Raw genomic sequence first — 20,464 nt, forward strand, 5'->3', positions numbered from 1 at the left:
AGGCAAAAAAACAAAACAAAACAAAAAATTCATCCCCCTCTGGGGAGATTGTTTACTTTCTTGACCTTTGTCCTTGGCCAAAGCAGATTTGTTAAGGGCCATTTAGGAGGGGGCCGAGGCCCTGGGCTACCACATGGTTTTAAAAGGACAATTTAGCAGACCCCACCATCTCCTCTTCCAAGAGACATATACTTCCTTCAGTTTTTAAAAGTTTATTACAAAGCCCTATAAGTTGCCCCTCAAATTTTAAATTTTAATTCTTTAAATATTTTGTTAATTTGGGATCATTAGGTGAGCTTAATAGGGCGTATATAATACCAAAGGGAAGAAAAAACATATATTCTTTATATATATATATATTTAATACGCTTTACTTTGAAATGAGACTTATCTGCTAGGGAGAAATCACAGATGCCCAGCTCTAAGATACTGCATACCCCACCTGTACAGTTAATGTTGAGTTGGTGAGTCTGGTGGCTGAGAACCAAAGAAAAAGATCTCCAGATACCTGAATTTAGTTCATCTATTCCTTGACCCCAAAATAATAAGTCATTACATTTGCATTGGCTATCAAATAACTTCCAATTTTTTGATAGATATAAAATAGCTCAAACTAAATTAATGCTTTTTAAAGAAACTCCTGGTAAATTTGTTTTACCATTTAAGTAAAATACCCATTCCTCAAAAAAATATATAAACATTATATGCATTTGGAAAAAAAAAAATATATATATAAAAAACTTGGGCTTTCTGGTTAAATACCTGAAATACCGAACAGGTAAAAATTAAGAAATAAGCCCATTTGGATACTATGAACTAAAATTAATATTGTACCTGAACTTAATTCCACTATATGTCTGTATCTGCATGGAAGTACTACACAGAAAAGATTTGTAAGCAGGTTGGAAGCTCCTAGAATACTTTTTGTGTGTACACATGTATAATTAAGTCTATTCTAAAAGTAACTGGTGTTCAGAGTGTTACAGAGTCACGGCTCTATACTTCTGTAGCAGGACTAGAGTCAACAAATGAGGAAAATGAATTGGAACACTATGTTTAGGAGGCTGAAATTGTTACCTGTTAGGTCAATAGCCATAAACAGAATATATTAATATAGGAAATGTTCCAGTAACTATGGCTACATAACAAACCATTTCAAATATAAGTGGCTTAAAACTTCAGTAATTTAATTCACTGGTGAACCTGTAATCTTGAAACTTCTTGGTGGAGACAGCTGGTCTGTGCTCCACAGAGTGTTAACTAGGGTTGCTCAAAAGCAGAGACTGCAGTTGGCTGAAAGCTCACTCATCATGTGACTGGCAGTGGATTTGGGGACGTTCAAACAGCTGGGAAATGGACTAACTGGGGCTTGTTGGGCTTCTCTGTTTTTGTTTATATGGCCACTCCACGAAGAATCTCAAACATAGGAGCTTCAGTTAGCCAGATGTATTACGTGTTCACTCTGGCCTACAAAGGAGCATGTTCTTAGAAATATAGAACCAGGCAGAAAGTATATTTCCTTTCTAGCCTTAGCCTTGGAAGTTGTACAGCATCACATCTGCTGCCGTTACAGATGCTCACCTGAGGGGAGAGGCCATAGACCACAACTTTCACTGGGAGAGTGTCAATGCTGTGTTTTAAGAAGAGCATTTAGGATGGGATGTGTATTGTTGTATATACATTGTATATGCATATGTATTGTCCCAAACAATCTTTGCAAAATGCAGTCTACTATAACTGATAAAGACTACTTCAGCTTCAGGGTGACTTATCTTTACAAATAAGTTTACTATTATAATTATTTCACTTGAAGGGTTCCATGGAATCAAAAAAATGAAATAAAATAAAAAATTGTTACTGAGTTGCAGGCATAGGCCAGATTCTCTGGTAACTTTATTACATGCAGCATCTCCTACATTGAATCTCAGGTACTAATAATTTCATGTTATAGGTATAATGTGCTTCTCATTTTACTGATTAGAAAAAAAAAAAGATTTAGGAGGGTAGATAATTTTCCCCAGGGATATGTGGAGCCAGACTTTGAATTCATATTCGACTGTTGAGTAATTGCTCTCAGCACTTGGCTACATCCTACAGGTCTCTTGTTTTAAGGATCCATATTTCAGAAATAAGGTGATTTGTTCAAGATCACACAGCTCAGGTACCACTGACATGGGACCAGTATCTAATGTTCCAGAATCCCCATCCCCCACAGGCTGTTCCTAATGACCAAAGCAGATCTAAGGAAGATTGAAGTTCACCTGCAAGAATTTTTAGAAAGTGACATAATATTTAAATGGATCAGGGTAGGGCCAGAGTTGACTATGGATAATAAGCTGGGCAGACTGCCAGGTCCCCAATGATCAATTCCCTTGATGGAAATGCGTACAAAATTGCCCTTATTACAAAAACTCATAGAAGTTGTGCCAACAAATGCTAATGCATTCTTGTTACCTCCAGGTGGTGCCCTCTGCTTTCAAGAAAGTCCCCAATGAACACACACACACACACACACACACACACACACACACAACAGCAGCACCAATAAATAAAAACTCCATGCTCAGTGCACATAGTCTCTCCTGGCTGCTTTCATCCTTTTGACTTTCTGTTCTTTCTCACTTCAGTGAGGGTCTTTTCAAGTGCTTTTCTACTATAAAAATTGTATTTCAAAAAGAAAAATAAGAAAAGAAAACTAGTTTTTAACTGCGTACCCATCCATTATAACATGCTTTTTCCCAAAACAATTAGATATAAAAGATTTAACCTGTTTTTTTTTATTTAGAAAGTATTAAAAGACTTGCCAGCTATCATGTACAGACACAAATAAGATTTGTACTTGAGACTTTCATGGTAAAAGCCCAGTGCTCTGCCACCCTCTAATTTCACTCCTTTTATGTAGAATAATTATATACTTTGATTTCTCTAAGATCATACTGACATATATCTGTTGTTCAGGCATCATTAGTGTGCTCTTTGACTCTCAAAAGTATCTCAGTTTTAATGATTAAGGCAACCTTGGTGCCTCTGATGTACTGAATTTAAGCCATAAAGCCCCCCCCCCCCATTGCCTCCAAGGTATTAATTTTAAGCTTCTCTGATTAGGTGCAGTACTTGTCTTTTTGTAAAGGGAATTCTAACATCATGTGTGTGTGTGTTTTCTTCTTTAAAGTTTTGTGAATATTTCTATTGTCTCTCAAGCCAAGGAGGTAGAGTGTGATACATATTGAGCTCTTCCTCAGATCCAACCTGTTCCAAAATGACTTTATACTGGCTTGATCTTAATGTTATAAGCACCATTTAATTCTACTTTAGATAGGATACATATTGTTTCAAATCACGCAAACTTGGTTCAATTTCACGCAAACCAACAGAAGAATTTAAAGAATTAAATTGCTCACATAACTGAATTCAAAGGAAGTGATCTCACAGGACATCTTTGAAACCAGAGCCTCAGGGTCTTCTCAATCTTTTTGTCTCCTCCCCTCTCCATACCCTCCCCCTGCCCCGTCCCCTCTCTCCTCTCTCCTCTGTTGTTTGTCTATTGTGTCTTTGCACGGCCTTCATTCTTCAGTGATCTCCTTCAGCATGGTGGCAAATAGGTCACAAACAACACCAGGCTTACATTATACCAATGAATGTCTCTTTTCCAGTATGCTCCAGTACTAGCAAAAGGTCTGGGGCTAGTGCTTATTGAGTTGATTTAGGTCACATGCTCATTTCTGAACCAATAAGTGTGATCCAATTTGTCAGTCTTAACATCATGTGCTCATCCTTGGAGCCATAAAAGGAAATGATCTCTACTTCAAAGACACAGATAGTGGAAGATTGGGGCTTTCTAATGGAAAATAAGGATGGTAACGTAGGAATAATTACTGGACAACAAAATACTAGATGTGCTGTCTTCTGCTTTTTCCCTCAAGTTGAAAAATATGCATATATTAAATAAAGTGGAATTTATGTAACTGGAAGAGTGTTATGTTTCCAAAAATAAAATAAGTGTATCCCCATCACAGTCAGTTCTATTTTATGAAGGAATTCCTTTTTCCTGTGCTTCTTTAGATTGTATGGCTATACCTTTGCAGGTCCACTTGTTCTAAATATCTAGCACATACCTTTCCAATTTGGGGCACACTTGACATTCTTTTTGGACATGACTCAATTATCATTGTCTGACTCTGAGTATTGAGGCTATCACTGGAAATACTCCTTTGGTGCTTTATCTTGTTGGGCATGTCTATCCCAGGCCAGAGGTGCTTATGATAGATACCGGTAATGATGGGTAAATTTAATATTGCATAGTTGCCAAGGGCTGGAATTTACCCTCTTCCTTGTCTCACCTCATCCAGCTCTATCAGCTTCTTACCCACAGTGGATTACCCATAATAGATGAAAAGTACAAGTTTGTTGAAATGTACATGTCTGTTCTCAGAGTATAGTATGTTCTGTTAATAAAACAAGTGATTGAGAAGAAGCTGCACCATCCTAGGGCATTTCATTTAACAGGAACAATCACAGCCCTAGGAATTCATGTGGTTTATTTTCTATTAGAGAAATTAATAAAGAATTCATATCACCTTGATCACAATATAAAATTTGTTCAGTGCCTCCATTGTGTCTGTCCCAGATTATCTATCTGTGATATTTAGATTCAGTTGTCAACTTGGTCAGGTAAAGGCACCTGGTTTCGTTGCTGCGGACATAAGCCAATGGTATGTGAACCTTATCTGTTGCTAATGACATCTGCAGTTGGCTAGGAGGCATGCCTGCTGCAACGAATGATGTTTGATTTAATTGGCTGGCGCTTAAATGAGAGAGCTCAACGTAGCACAGCCCAAGCAGCTCGGCATACCTCATCTCAGCACTCGCAGCTCATCCCAGGCCTTTGGCGATGCAGAAAGGAATCACCCCGGGGAAAGTTGTTGGAACCCAGAGGCCTGGAGAGAAGGCCAGCAGAGACTACCCTGAGCCTTCTCACGTAAGAAAGAACCTCAGATGAAAGTTAGCTGCCTTTCCTCTGAAGAACTAACAAAATAAATCCCCTTTTATTGAAAGCCAATCCATCTCTGGTGTGTTGCAGTCTGGCAGCTAGCAAACCAGAACACTATCTAATGACAAAGAGTCCCTAATCTCAGAGCATGGACTACTTACTGAGGCACAGGTACTAAAAAAAACCAGTGAAACCATGCCAGAGATTCTTAATCAGGGGTAAGCATCAAAATCACACAGAGAACTTTGCCAAAACCCAAGGCCTTGTCCTTAACGATTGCATTGCTCTATGGCAGGACCTGAGGAATGCAGACTATTAAAATTCTTCTCAGGTGACCTTTGTCAGGGATGCCTGAGTAAGTATGGACATTTTATTCAAAGACATTACTGCTAAAATGGCTCCCTGATCTCTTGGTCCCCTCCCAACCCCACATGCTACTACTTTGAATACTAGTTGCTAAAATGAACCAACCCACCAAAAACATGTGCTTCCTGAGTAAAGAGGCAAACAGGTTGACAGGCCTTAATAAACAGTGTGCCCAGTATTGTTGCCAGTGTTTACTGAGGGGAGAGGTAGAAGCTTTGGAAGGCTCCTCAGGATTCATGGAGTGGTGGTTTGTGAGGATGAAACACACAATGGGCAGATAAAGAAGAGTAGTTTTATTCCAGAGGTTTTTCTTTTTTTAATGCGATTTTAAGTTTGGGTCTCGCACATTTCCTAAGTGTTATTGTTATGGCTGTTTACACATTAGGCAGACAAATACTGTGAAAAGTCATTAAAATACCGCCACTGTCCAGGAAAGTTACAAAATCCTTTATTTGTAATTGAAATCTCCTTCTCCTTTTTTCTCTTTTTTGTTTAAAAGTGGCAGAATTCCAATTGAGACAAACTTGTTGATTCATGTAACTCAGAGAGACCAGAATGGAGCAGGCTGTTGACCCGAAACGATATAGAGAAAGCAAATAATATTCTCTTTCTCCCTTCTGTCTCCTTAATTCTCTCTAGGCTTTTTAACTCTATATGAGATGAGCAGAGAAAAGAAAATGGCAGCAGTTAATTCAAAGACTAACTCCATTATTACAGTTGTACGATCTCAGAGAAAGGAAATTCTTCTTTCCCTGATTTACTGTGCATATACCTGAGAGCAGGGCTCTTCCCTAATCCCAGTCTTTGGGACCATTCACCATGGCAGGTGGGACTGAAAGCTGATTAGAAGTTCTACCAGAATCACATGGAATGGAGTGGGGAGAAGCAGTTCCCTTAAAGAAGCATATGGGTGTATGTGGGCATGCGTGTGGTCAGGGAAGGTGGGCAGTAGAGATGCTTCTAATAGAAAAAGGAGAAAATAAATGTTGGGTGTACTAAATCAACAGACTGTACTGCATATTCGCCGAGTGCTAATTATCCAAACAAAGAATGTGATCTCAGAGTAGGCTTAGTCACTAAAGTTAGGATTCCTCAACAAAAACTTTGTTTCCTATGGTAAATTTCAACTTAATTCTATTTTGAAAAAGAACTCAGTGACAACAAAACAAAAAGTCTAGAAATTTAATACTTCAGTCATGTTAAGAGCATATCCAAGGGATTTATTTTATTACAGTTCCTAACGTGTCACTAACATAGCTCCAAATGTTATCATTATCGTTACCACTGTTTGTTTTTTTATCTGAGAGCTGTGGTGTAATGTCATTATGCTGACCTGCTGTTGGGATAATTGGTTATCAAAATAAAAACCCCTAGGATTGTGAAGCTTCCTTCTCTTAATTTTTATTTCCTCCTTTGCTTCCTCCTTCTCCATTACTGAAATCTGCCCCCCTCAACATGTACAAATATATTTATCTTTTTCAATAAATTTAAATAGCAAGCATAGTATAGTTGACTTCACACTATCTAATTAAGGAAATTGATACATAAAAATGACTTCCATCTTTTATATTTTCTCACTTTTAAAATATATTTTAAAATCTCTGAGATAGGATGTTTTCCACACTTGATACCAAAGGAAATATGCTAGCAAATTTCTCATATACATTTTTCTTCAAAAGTTCTTATGAAGATAATGATTCGAATTATAATTGATATCATTCTAATAGCAAAGCAATGTGATAATTAATTTTCATTAGGTGAAAGGAACTGAACAAATACATATATCAGAACAGTATTAGAATACCTAGATTTAATTGCTGGTTCTGCTTTTTTCTTTCTTTTTTATTCTTTTTGAGCTCTCTGCTTTCAGATAAGATGTTTAGACTCTTTGCCTCAGACTTCTCATCTGTAAAAGAGCAATATTTTAATTACTCATGTTACAGAATTGCTGTGAGAATAAAATTAGTTAATGAAATTAAAACTAGGGAAATGCTTAGAGAATGCCTGGCATATAACAAGTATTATATATATATTGTTACTGTTATGATAATTATTGTCATTCTTCTGATTAGGCTCATGTTAAACTTCTTATTTGAAATACTTTCAATATGCAATAAACCAATTTAAAAAGTAACATAGGAGGAGATTCTCAACCTCAAATGGGGATATTTGGACTATTTAACACATACTATCTGCCTGTAAAATATATAACTCAGAGTGGCTCAATCATCTGTTGCACAAACAGGCATATTTTTTATTTTAATTCAAAAGAATACAAATCAGAAATAATTAAGGGTATTTCAGCATCATTCTGAAGACTAATGTTAAGAAAAATGATATTAACTAACTGAAGTTATTGTGCTGGCTGTGTTAATAAGAAGTTTAACTAGGAAATAGTTATAAATTAAATTTTTATGAGACCTAGAAAATGACACCTCTGCTTTTGATTAACCCATCACTGTATTGGTACAAAGCATCAGTTATTTTCTCATGCATGTTAGACTTAGCTGTAATAATTGTGCACATGGGAACATTCAGAAAGCGCAGCAGCAATAGAACTTGTTTATTTCCCTGAAACATGATTGGACTTTACACTGTTGGGCCCTAAATGATACAATAAGTTGAAATTAAGTAGCTACTGAACACATTAAGTGAAGCTGTAGTATGCCATTGTATAAATGATAGGGCTGTGATTTTTTTTTCCACAAAGAGAGAGTGGAATTGTTTTTTTTTTTTAAAGATGGAAATAATTCTGAGGAGCAATGGTTTCACTTATAAGGCTATTAAAATCACTTGGATTTTATATAAGACCATTTCCCTACGAGGCTGTTCCACTTATGTCCAGATCCTTTAGAAACATTAATAAATTGTATGAGATATATTTTCCTATTTTGCTTTTGTCATTGTTAATTGTCAATTTTTCTGCTGTATTCAGTGCAAGATTCTATTTCAGACAAAATTGGTTCAGTCACATATGTTTGAGGGCTGGTTGGCATAATTACAGTAACAACATACTTTTAACTGGCAGAAGAAAATTAATGCACATTTCTGTAAGTCTAGGACTGGCAAAGACACTATATATCTGTGTGTATCTAATACATATTACTTAGAAAAAGTGGAAATTTTTTATTGATCATATCTAAATCCCTAGAAACTGTCTGTGATATAAGCTTAGCATGGACAAAAGGAAACATCCACCCTATATGACACTGCACAGACAGGCTTTAAAGGGTAACAGATGAGGGAGAAACAAATCATGACAGATTCATGAGAGGGTTGCTCTGATTTTGCTATATTTGAGCACTAGAATCTTTGGTCTATACCTGGTTTAGTCATCTATGTATCTATGCATGAGAATGCTTGAAAGAATTCTTTAATTGGGATTGTGAAATTATTTGAAAATAAATTCTGGAGAGCATGTTGATAATATATATATTATTAAAAATATGGCTGTTTTGGGCCACAGTGGCTCAGCAGGCAAGAATGCTTGCCTGCCATGCCAGAGGACCCGGGTTGGGTTCCGGGTACCTGCCCATGTAAAAAAAAAAAAAAAAAAAAAAAGATATGGCTGTTTTAATACTGACCCATGAAGACTATGTGGCACATTTGGCATCAGTCTTCAGTTCTCCCTCACCAAGGATTTGATGATAACCATTTCCCAGAATTACTAAGAAATAATCCTTATCTAAACTGGATTGTTTACCTTCTTCTTGTGTACCTTACAATATTGCGTTCAATACCATTTTATTTTTAGGTTTCCCCTTCTTTCTTCCAGGTCCTTCTTAGAGGCAGGATGTTTTGGGTTTTGTTTATTGACTTTCTTACTATAAGGGTTAAAGTTGATTTCCAAGGAACGATTTTCTTCCTTCCAATAAATTTTTCAGTATACTGGTATCCTGCTTTCCTACTGATCTCTAGAATGTCTGCACGAAGCTTCAGCTCTTTCTCCTTGAGCCATCTCTCTGTTCTTCTGGTGACTGAGTTTTCTTACTGTAGAATCAATCCCAACCAACATATTATTTATGTGTGAAATGTAACATGCTTTATTTATTTATTTAAAATCACTTTGAACTATATTTGAGGTCTACATTCTACCTCAAGGTAGAATTTTAAGGAGTCATTTCAATTCTCCCCCATTTCTTTGGGAATGGCATGTGGGATAGGCATAGAAGACACTCCAAGTTCCACAGTGTCTACTCCACAGGGTACTATCTTGTCTTTTCTATTGGAGCACATGGATATCCTTAGAGATTTGCAAATCCCAATCACACACTCAGTCTTAAATTCAAATAATGACTTGGTCAACCATGCCTTTTTATCCCCTTCAAGGCCTCTGAAGTTTCCAGTTTTCTCTCAGTAAATTCCATTCCCCTTTCAAGGTTGCAGAAAATATCTGATTGCTTTCATTGCTTTCACACCACTCTGAGTCTGAAGTAAACTTTCTGCAATTTTCTTAGACTCTTTACTTCCCCAGGACTATTCACAAATAAAGGACATATTCTCCTGCTGGGATGAGAGCCAGTTTCAAATTTATCCGCATAGACATTTCACACATGTGAATGATATCTAGCTGCGTGTGTTTTCTAAGACTGTGTAAAATAATCACCTCAAAACTTAGCAGATTAAAACCACAGACATTTATTACCTCACCATTTCTGTGGGTCAAGAATCAGGGCTTAGCTGGTCTTCTCACTCAAGGACTGTCACAAGATGGCAAACAAGGCATCAGCCAGGGCTGCTGTCATTTCATTTTTCTGGTGATTGTTGGAAGTGACTGGCTCTTGGCTGGAGATAAGTTCCTTGTCATGTTGGTTTCACACCACCTCAGCATGCCTCCCCCAACACGACAGCTTTGAAAAAGAAAGCAAGGGACCTGGCAAAATGGAAGCATTCATTTTTTTTTTTTTTTTGTAACTTAGATCCCGCAATGATATCCTATCACTTTCACTACTTTTTAGAAGGAAGTTAGGAGGTCCAGGGCACACTCAAGGGGACAGGATTACAAGGGCCCAAACACTAATGGGGAGGATAATTGGGAGCCATCTCAAAGGCTTCCCACTTCACCAGACTATGCTCAGACGCTGTGCCACAGGGCACAGGGAAATCTGAACTCCCACTACTTTCTCAGCAAAGGTCACAGATCTTTTCTGTTCTGGAATAATAAGAACTTCCAAAGTCCTGCTGCCCATCAGCCTCCACCCCCACCCCCACCCCTACCCACACACACACCCGCGTTTAAATTGAACCAGGGATAGGAATTAGTCAGAATATGATGACACAATTCTGCTCTTCTTCTCCAATTTTATGATTTTTCTTAGTCCTGAGAGTTTTTATTTGATATGGAGGTGATAAAGTTTGCTTCTTTATCTACTTCTTCAAATCTGTTGTTGATGCCCCGGGTCCTTCAAGGCTTGGAGTTTTGAAATCCAAAAGCATGGAATTGACTCAATTGATTTCCACATTCTGACTTGTCCTCCTTTCCTTGAGGCGGTAACATAGAACAACCTAGCTCCTGCCTAAGTAGAGAGAATATCACAGAATAATATCAAGGGTCCCGTGGGGGGAAAGAGGATGACCATTCCAAAGTACATCAAACTGTAGTCTCATTATATTATTATTGTTTATACTTTACCAAACTCTAATATTAAGGTTTCCTACAAAAAAAGGACTGTTACAATTTAGAGAATCCAAATAATATATTTTAATAAAAATTAATCTAAAGAAGAAAACTTACTAAAATTTGGCAATGCCCTTTTATAGGAAAACCTAAACAAATTTTGCATGTAATAATGATTACCTAAATTATTCCCCTTCAGAGTAGAAAGAAGGCAGGGATGGTCAACATCCCCATTGTTATTGGATAGTATTTAGAATTATTATCAGTATCTAGCTAATGTAATGGTAAGAGAACACAAACACTGGAGGTAGAAGAGTCAAATATATCTTTATTTGCAGGTGCTATGACTGCATATATAGAAAACTAAAGAGACTATTAGAGTGTACATGAATTTGGTGAGAATACAATACTTTAAAAATAAGTATAGACATATTTTTATAGTAAAAGACCTTCATTAAATATGTATGTGAGATTTAAGAGAAACATAAATCCCTAGATGCTGCTCCAAAGTAGATAGCTTGAATGTATTTGCCTATAAATGCACTTGTGATTCATTATATTGTGAAGCCCCGTAATACATCAAAATAATTTGTTGTAAAGTAAACCCCAAACAAACACAAATAACTTTTTTTTGTCTTTCATATGCAAATAGCTATTTTCAGATCCTTTTTGAAGCTCTGCTTAGTGGAACACTCCTTTTCCTTTCTGCTTTTTTTTCTTCCCTTATTTCTGACTTGTCATTTTTTTCCCCTCTTCACCATTGCTTCCAGGGTAATCACATACACTCTTATTCAACCAAGTACCTAAGATTTCATAGCTTCCCTTTCATGTCATAAAATTCACATCCTCATCAAGATCTCTCCCAAGAATTCCAGCCTCACCTTATACTATAACCCAGGGGAAACCTCAGTGCTCTGTGTGATGTACAGTTTAGACAAGACATGTGCAATACTGAACACACATCCTTATATCTTTGGGGGTGGGGACTGAACTTAGTTCATTATCCTGACTTCCCTATTTTAGGTAAATTCATTACCCACCTCCCAGTTACACAGGTTCAAATGACTGAAATCATCCTTGAATGTATCTTCCTTCCTTTATCCTCTTTAATCTCTCTCTGATATTGCTCTGATATAGTTTACTATTCTTATTCTTGCATTCTAAGTCAAAGTGAGCTACTTGGTTTTTTTCCCTGTACTATCTCTCCTTTTGACACTCTAACAATTCCCAATTCTGAGAATTGGTTCACAAGTCCCTTCCATCTGCAAAACCTCCATAATCCCATGACTTAATTTATCCTTTCTTTATGGTACCACTTAAATGCCATCTCTTTCATGAAATGCTCTACCCAGAAGTAACATCACCTCCCTCTTAACTCCACTAGCATTTTATATGTTGTATTTTTATGGCCTTTATCTAATCTATTTTATATTAGAGTTAGTTATATACATCCCTTTTCTACCCTATTTGAACCTCAACTTCTTGAAGCTAACTTTTGTAACTTCTTTGCATCAGAAAAGTACTGTTCATTTATAGATATTAAATGTTTAGTGTTAAATAATTTTTCATACTGAAAAGTAATCAATTTTTACTAAATTGAAAAGTTGGGTAAATTATTACAAATGAATTTTGGTAGGCAATTCACAAGCCTTAAAGATTTCAGATATAAAGTAAATCCTTTTTCTGACTTAATGTTGGAGCTTTCGGCTAAAAGGCTTACTGTGACTCTTAGTTCAGACTGCACTGGAAACCAAAATGCATTGTTGAAGTTTTAGAAGACAGGTAATTTTCTCTCTGACCTTTCTTAGTCTTGATTCCCAAGAGAGTTCAGTATCTACTGATGGTAGAACAAACAGAATAAGGGGATAGAACTACTGAAGAATTGTCCAGTAAATTTTTCCACAGACCACATTCTTTCTTATCCTAGTTCCATTCTTAAAAGGTGCTTCCTTTCCTTGGAAGTGTGGGAATTTAGACGCAACGTAGTGGGCCACACTTTATTTCCACACGGGTACAATAGAGCCAGGATCTTCTAAGGTAATAGTGTATAGAAATGCTAAACTCAAGCATACTAACTCAGTAATGCAAACTTTGAATTTTAATCCAAGATAAGAAAATTAGATTCTTGATAGCAATTTAGCAAAGCTATGGTAATTATAATATTTATTAGCTTTGAATGATCTCTACTCTGGCCTAGCACAAAATAAGTCTCATTTATTCCTCATAATATCCCTATGAGGTAGGTAATATTTTCATCATTTTACGTTTGTGAAACTAGATGCTCAAAGAGTAAACCATATATGTGATTAAGTGCAGGGCTTAAGTGCCTGTGATTTAGAACCAAACAAAATAGGATCTGAATCAAGACTGTGCCTAACAAGAATGGTCTAAATTCCCTCACTTACCTTATCCTTTATAATAGACATTAATATATCCTGTGTGGTGGGCAGAATTCAAAACGGTCCATATGATCCCAGCCTCTGGTGTTCCGTCTTCTGTAAAAAGAACCATAAGCTACTTGGGTTAAATAATGAAAATTTATTGTGTCACATTTTTGGAAGCTACAAGTCCAAAATCAAAGAGTTAGCAAAGCGATGCTACGTATGAGGTCTGTAGCATCCCGGGAGGCCTGCCAGCAATTCATAACTCAATCTCTACCTTCATCTCATGGCTATCTCTCTGTCTTCTCCTACTGTGTCAAAGTTCCTCCACTTATAGGGACACCCACTGCGTTGGATTAAAGCCCATCCTGATTCAGTTTGGCCTCGCTTTATAACATCTTCAAAGATTCTTTTACAAATGAGTGTACATGCATAGGATCAAGGATTAAGACATCAACATTTCTTTGAAGGGGCATGTTTCAGTCCATACCACCGTCCTTGTATAATCCCCTTTTTGTATGTGTCAGTCTGTGATTTGTTCCTAACCAATAGAACATGGCAAAAATGGTGACATGTCATTCCTATGATTCTATCACGTGGTGTCAGTCTCCATCTTGAAAGCAGACCTGCTCAAGTGTCTTGCTTTCTTGCTTTCTTTTCTGGCTTGGATGGAGTAATCAGCCATATTGGGAGGTCTGTGTAACAAAAACCATGGATTGCCTCTAGGATGTGAATTTTTGAGCATTGCAACTCAAGGACCAATATTCAGCCAAAAACTACAAGAACTTAGACAAGAATCCATGTGCTCACGTGAGACCGCAGTGCCTGTTAACACCTTGCACACCTGTGAGATCCTGAATCAGAGGATACAGCTAAGCTATGTTTAGACCTTACAGCATGGGAGCTGTGAATTCATATGTGTGTTTTATTTTAAACTGCTAAGTTTGTAATAATTGTTATGCAGCAGTGTAAAAGAAAATACAGAGTGTGGTGCCTGAAAGTTGTAACAAACACCTAAAAATGTCAGAGCAGCTTTGGAATTGGGACGTGGGAAGAGGCTGAAAGAATGTTGAGGTTTATGACATTTTTAAAAGCCTAAATTGCCTTGAACAAACTGTTAACAGAAATCTGGACTTGGAGGACTAACTGTGAGAGCTCAGAAGGAAGTGAAGAAGATGTTTTTGGAAACTACAAAAAGGTGGCCCTTCTTACGTAGCTGTGGAAAATTTAGCAAAATTTTCTCCTGCAGTCATGTGGAAAGAAGAATTTCATGGGTGAGGAGCTGTTATGTGATCCTCTCTTATTGTTTGTGTAGTTAGGGAGAATTCCAAGCAAGGAGTTGAAAGTTGTTTGATTTCTTCCCATTCCTTAGAGTGAAATACATGGAGAGAGAAATTAATTGATGGAAGAACTGTTAAACACAGGACTTAATGGTTTTGACAATTCTCAGCCTTCCCACATTGCAAACACTATTAAAATTAAGACATTTCAGGCAGTGTGATGGTAGCTCAGTGGCAGAGTTCTGGCTTGCCATGCTGGAGACCCAGGTTCAATTCCTGGTGCCTGCCCATGGGAAAAAAGTTAAAAATAAAGATATTTCATCTGAAAGTGTGGCATAGAAAATAAAGGTGTAACCATACAACTGCTGGTTTGAATCTGTTGTGCACCCCAGAAAAGCCTGTCCTTTAATCCTCATTCAGTATTGTTGGGTGAGAACTTTTCAATGATCCATGGAGATGTAGCCCACTCAATTGTAGGTGGTAACTTTTGATGAGACAATTTCCATGGAGATGTATCTCCACCCTTTCAAGGTAAGGTTTGCTTATTGGAATTCTTTACAAGGAAACCATTTTGGAAAAAAAGCGTGAGACCCCATGTAGCCAGAGGCCTTTGGAGATGAGGAAGGAAAATGCCCCTGGTGAGCTTCATGAATCAAGAAGCCTGGAGAGAAAGGTAGCAGACTCGCCATATTCACCATGTGCCTTTCCAGCTGAGAGAGAAACCCTGAATGTCACCAGCCTTCTTGAACCAAGGTATCTTTCCCTGCATGCCTTAGATTGGACATTTTTATAGGCTTGCTTTAATTCGGACATTTTCAGGCCTTAGAATATGTAAACTTGGAACTTAATAAATTCCCCTGTTTCAAAGCCATCCCATTTCTGGAATATTGCATTCTGGCAGCTTGCAAACGAAAACAACAACCTTTTACTGAAAACTTAGGTGGAAATGTCTTATTATTTAGCCATACAAAGGTCACATTCAAGCGATTGTGTGTATCTCACAGATGCTTCCAATCAACCTTATGGCTCCTAGGAGTCTTAAGGACACTGTCCTTCAACCCTCTCAAAGGGAGTCAAAGATAGAGGAGGGAATATTGTGAACAGATTTATGGGTGTAGCTTTTGCTAATGGAATGAACTCCATTGAAGTCCTCTGAAGACACACAACATTCTTGAGAAAATCGCTTTCACAGAAGCATTGTCAGATTGGACTGAAGCAGACAAAGGATACAAAATGAAAGCAGGCTGGTGGATCCCTAAAATGCATCTGGCACAAAGTAGGCTGATAGACTACTCAGCTGCAAGCATCTACAAACCATGTTTTACAGTTTTCTATTGGGGACATTGAGTGAAATGGGAGTGACTATATATAATATTCATTTTGCAAAGATCTAAATAATTAAGACATTTTTCAACAGAAAAAAATCACTAAAAAACTAAATGTAGGGACTGTGTCATTTATTCTTACTTTCAGAGATCTTCAAAATCTTTCTGATATATGCAAGAATATTCTCAGTATTTCTAAACAATGTTGATTTCCTAGTTTCCTGATGCAGAGGAGGTTATAATGGTGGATGGAAATGACAACCAAATGGATTTTGGAAACCAACAGTTATTACAAAATGGCGTTTTGAAAAGGATGGTTTTGTAGAAGGTTTACTAACAGCATGTTTTTCTTCAGTAATCTCCCCAGGGCAAAAGGTCAGTAACAGTGAGTACAATAGTAATGCAATTTACAGATTCAGTTGTTAAGTCAAAGCCAGAAAGCTTCCTGGAGCAAGGTAGAATCAGCTACCGTGTCTATTAGTGACACCTTTTTCTCTGGGTTTGGGTCAGTGTCCCTCCCTGTAAGGAATTGTATTCTGAGGTAATTGTACAGTTTCTTAGATTTTTATTGACTTGGATGATTCCAATTCTGAATATTTTGTTTACCATTTAGTGATTTCTGTCTGAGCACTAGTCTACTTAGTATAAATTTAATCATCCATATTTAAAAATGTTGAATGGTTTCTTATCACATTCAGGATAACATAAACATATAATCTGACACCTGCTTACATTGTTATCTTTTTGCTACTTATCCCTCCCTTGCTGATTATTTTACAGACTCAGTGTTTTGTTTTGTTTTAGTTCCTCCAAGGGATCTAACTCTTACCTCAGGGTTTTCAGGCAGTGCAGTTATGGATGGATAAACTTCTCTGATTTATCCTCCCTTCTGAAAGATACATACTTATACTCTACATGCTCCTGAGATCTTTTAAAGTAATTCCTACTCATCATTTAGGAAACTTTAACTTGTAAATTACATTTGGTCTCTCTATTTTAATCTCTCTTTAAGAATGGTGTGTTTCCTTCATTGCACTTATTTCATTATTATTTCCTTGTGTGATTCTTTGTTTTGTAACTAAAATACTGTAATCTCCATGACCATAAGGAATATATCTGTTTTGTTTATTGTAGTATAATCTGTGTAGGACACTGTAAATGATGTACATAAGATATTCAATTGATACTTCAGTATGAATTGATGAATGAATGAATAAGTAAACTTCTGTTAAATGATATTGGTTGTATAATATATATATACATATATATGTGTATATATTTCATATAATATTATTCCATTGGCAGGCTTCCCTTTTTTGTGAGTGTAACTGATACTTTTGGAATTTACTAAAAAATTGTAATTCTGTTTATATGATCATACTTTGATAAGTAATAAGTAATTACTAGTTGTTGTTTCCTCTTTTAAATGTATCCTCCAGGTTCCTGATATAGGAACACAATAACCTAGGCTAGGAAGAGAATAATGTAGCAAAATAGCTAGACTCCTGAAAATAAAAAGCAAAAAATTTTGCATAATGCTGGAACCAATATAATCATTTCAACTGAAACTCAGAAACATGCTTTCTTTTATACATCAATATTATGCCAGTATAATTCTTGCCCTGCTTTCTCATCCTACCTCCATTAGATTCCCCCTCTATTGGCCTGGACATAATTGAGAGCCTAAAGAACACATTAGTTTGTTGCTGGTCACATGTGTTTGATTTAAGTCTTTATCCTAGCCCTCTACCTACCTGTCAATTATTGGGATAGTACAAATGAGAGAATAACAGCATGGTCAATATATTGCATGTAAAAAAATTTTGTTGGAAGAAAGGGGAATCTGAGTTATTTAATATTCTATATATCTATTCTCTCTGTCCTGACAAAATTTACCCAATATTTTTTAGCATTTTCATTTTTTTGTTTGTTTCTTGTTTTTGTCCTTATTTTTAATTATAGGATTGTAATAACATCCACCAGTAAATGCAGGAAATGCCTGGAAAGATGGGTCCGTGGTCTTTTCTGAGTACTAATTAATTTAGTAAATGAAGAAATTCTAAGTTTCTCTAAGTTTCAATGCTATCATCAAAATGACTATATTAATTATTTGCCTAAATCCAGGGAACTAGAGGAGGCCCTGCCTTGTGCAGCCTCTCAGCTCTAGCATGTCTCATCTAACATATGAGAGAGATAGTATATCAAAATGGAGCTACTCCTTAAATCAGAAAGCATAGGTCTTGCCTATGTTTAAAACCAATAACACTAAGTACTGGCTGAAACTACATTAAACACAGATTTTTCTGTGTTAGATGAAGACATTGAAATAAAGTCATTGTGGAGCGAGTTGATAACACTGTGCATTGTGGGATCTCGGGCTCAGGCACAACAGAGGTTCTCAACAAGTGATCACTCTATTACCTACCCAGTGCAAAGGGTCCAAAAGAGCAGGAGAAGAGGTCGCATCATTGCTGGTCCCCTGGGGAGGCTTGGGTCAGTGACAGTGGTTGGTGGGTCCCCATACCCTGTCCATTGGAGACAAGTGACACATAGGTGTGGAGTTTTTATACACTCCAGAGGGAGGGGCTCTGCCATCGAGCAAAAGCATGTATTAAGTAACCTTTGTGCAGAGTTCCTGCCCTGTAAGCAGCTGGAGGTGCTTGTTCCCAGTTTTGGGTTTAGGGTATGGTCAGGCCAGTGCATTAGACCTAACATCTCCCCTAGGCTGTGAATTGGAAACATATCAACACATCTGCAGGTGAACAAGCAAGAGGGGACAGGGAAAGGATAACTAAGAGCCGGGAGATGGCCGCTGTGTGTGTCCATGACTTCTCCGGCAGTTATTGTAAGGTGTCTTCTCTCCCAAAATGTTCGTTTTCCCCTCAAGGTCTGTCCATTCGTTATGTTCATGTTGCTATATTTAGTATTGTTTAAAAAATGGAAAATATTATTTAAAAAATAAAGTCACGCATATTCAACTATTCAGGTTTTCAATTCACTTTTTATTTTGCAAATTATATACTCTCATGCAAAAATAACACATTATAAGCAGCAAGGGAGTGTTCAATTATTTTGCATTCTACTTTTAGTAATGTCTCAAAAGTCTGAAATACAGGTTGCTAAAGCACGAGAAAAGGCTCCAGAATTGTTACACTGCTGGCTGAAAGGATTTGACTAAAATAGGCAAAATTCTAACAATTGTTATCATCTGGTGACTGGTAGCTGCTTGAATTATAGTGCAATGATGGTGTATTCCACCTCCAATAGGGAGTAATTCTGACATTAGCAAGAAAGGAGGCAAGCTCTCTACACACATCCATAAAGGGCCAAGAACGCTGAGGTTTGGGGGTTGGCAGCAGGGGATGAGGAGCCAGCAGAGAGCTAGAAGATAGGCTGCCAGGTTTCATGTCCTTTCTATGTCCAGAGCTGTGTAACTTCAGGTTTATTTTCTATTTCTTTTAAGACATAGAATTTCTGCTAGATGACATCTAAGTCCCGTGTTAGCAATGCCATTCTATGATATGCGCCTTTTTACTTAGACTCGGCTTCCTATTTCTGCTCATCCCAAGAATCCATGTGATGATTATGCTTATATATTGGTGCCATACCAACTTTGAAGATGGGTCTATGTTGGGGCCTTAGAATCTGTATTTTTAAAAGCTTCCCCCAAGACTGAAAACAGTTATAAATATGAAACATCTGGCCAGCTCCAGTGCCTCAGAGACCCTTATTTATTTTTGCTTTTTATTTATAAAAGTAATATATAAAATTATAGAAAATTTGGAAAATATAATGTTAGAAGTTCAGACTCATTTGTGATATCATTTGTAATAAGATAATCACTATTAATAGCTTTATTATTATTTTAATTGCTTTTATTTCTGGCAAGCCCTATCACAGAAAGAATACATCATGTACATACCCACACACATATGATGAAAAGTTCTTATGCCATTTTTATTTAATGTATCTGAGTATTTTTTCGCTATAAGCACATTCTTTAAAACTAGAATGTAATGATTACATTTCTTTTATAATATAGGATTTATTTACCGGCTACTATTTATCACCTAGTTTTACAGTTTTCATAATTATAAAAAGACTGTGATAAACACTACATTTGCTAATTAGTATTTTCTTCTTCTTAATTTCAGTTTCTTATTTCCTCTGGGTAGAAGGTCAAAGAACAGCATTGAATTGGAGGAGTTAAGTGGACCATTGCCAAAGCCTGAGCTGAGTTTAGCATTACAATAAGGATTTGAAAGGTAAGAAATAAATGGACAAAGTTGTATCAGGAAGCTATTTTAGTCCAATGAATACAGTCCTCGATTATTCCCTTATGAGAATAACTAGAGAAATTTACAAGGCTGTATTGCATATATAAAATGGCATAAATGACCAAGTAAAGATAAACTGTGCATATAACCTCAGTTGTTTCTTTTCCTTTACAGGCTGTTTGTGGCACTTATAGGCATTATCAGGGATTTCTTGAAAATAATGCCAAG

The 20,464-nt window shown here is 36.8% G+C and overlaps 1 long non-coding RNA gene across 1 annotated transcript in view; it reads left to right on the forward strand.

Moving 5' to 3' along the window:
• Window positions 1-20,144, forward strand: part of LOC143653112 (uncharacterized) — a 121,936-nt gene extending 101,792 nt beyond the window's left edge. The window contains exon 3 of the long non-coding RNA XR_013161107.1: window positions 20,114-20,144. This is a non-coding gene — a long non-coding RNA (uncharacterized LOC143653112). The remainder of the gene's footprint in view (window positions 1-20,113) is intronic.
• The last annotated feature ends 320 nt before the right edge of the window (window positions 20,145-20,464 follow it).

Source organism: Tamandua tetradactyla, chromosome 13, assembly GCF_023851605.1.
Source record: "Tamandua tetradactyla isolate mTamTet1 chromosome 13, mTamTet1.pri, whole genome shotgun sequence".
Classification (NCBI taxonomy): Eukaryota; Metazoa; Chordata; class Mammalia; order Pilosa; family Myrmecophagidae; genus Tamandua; species Tamandua tetradactyla.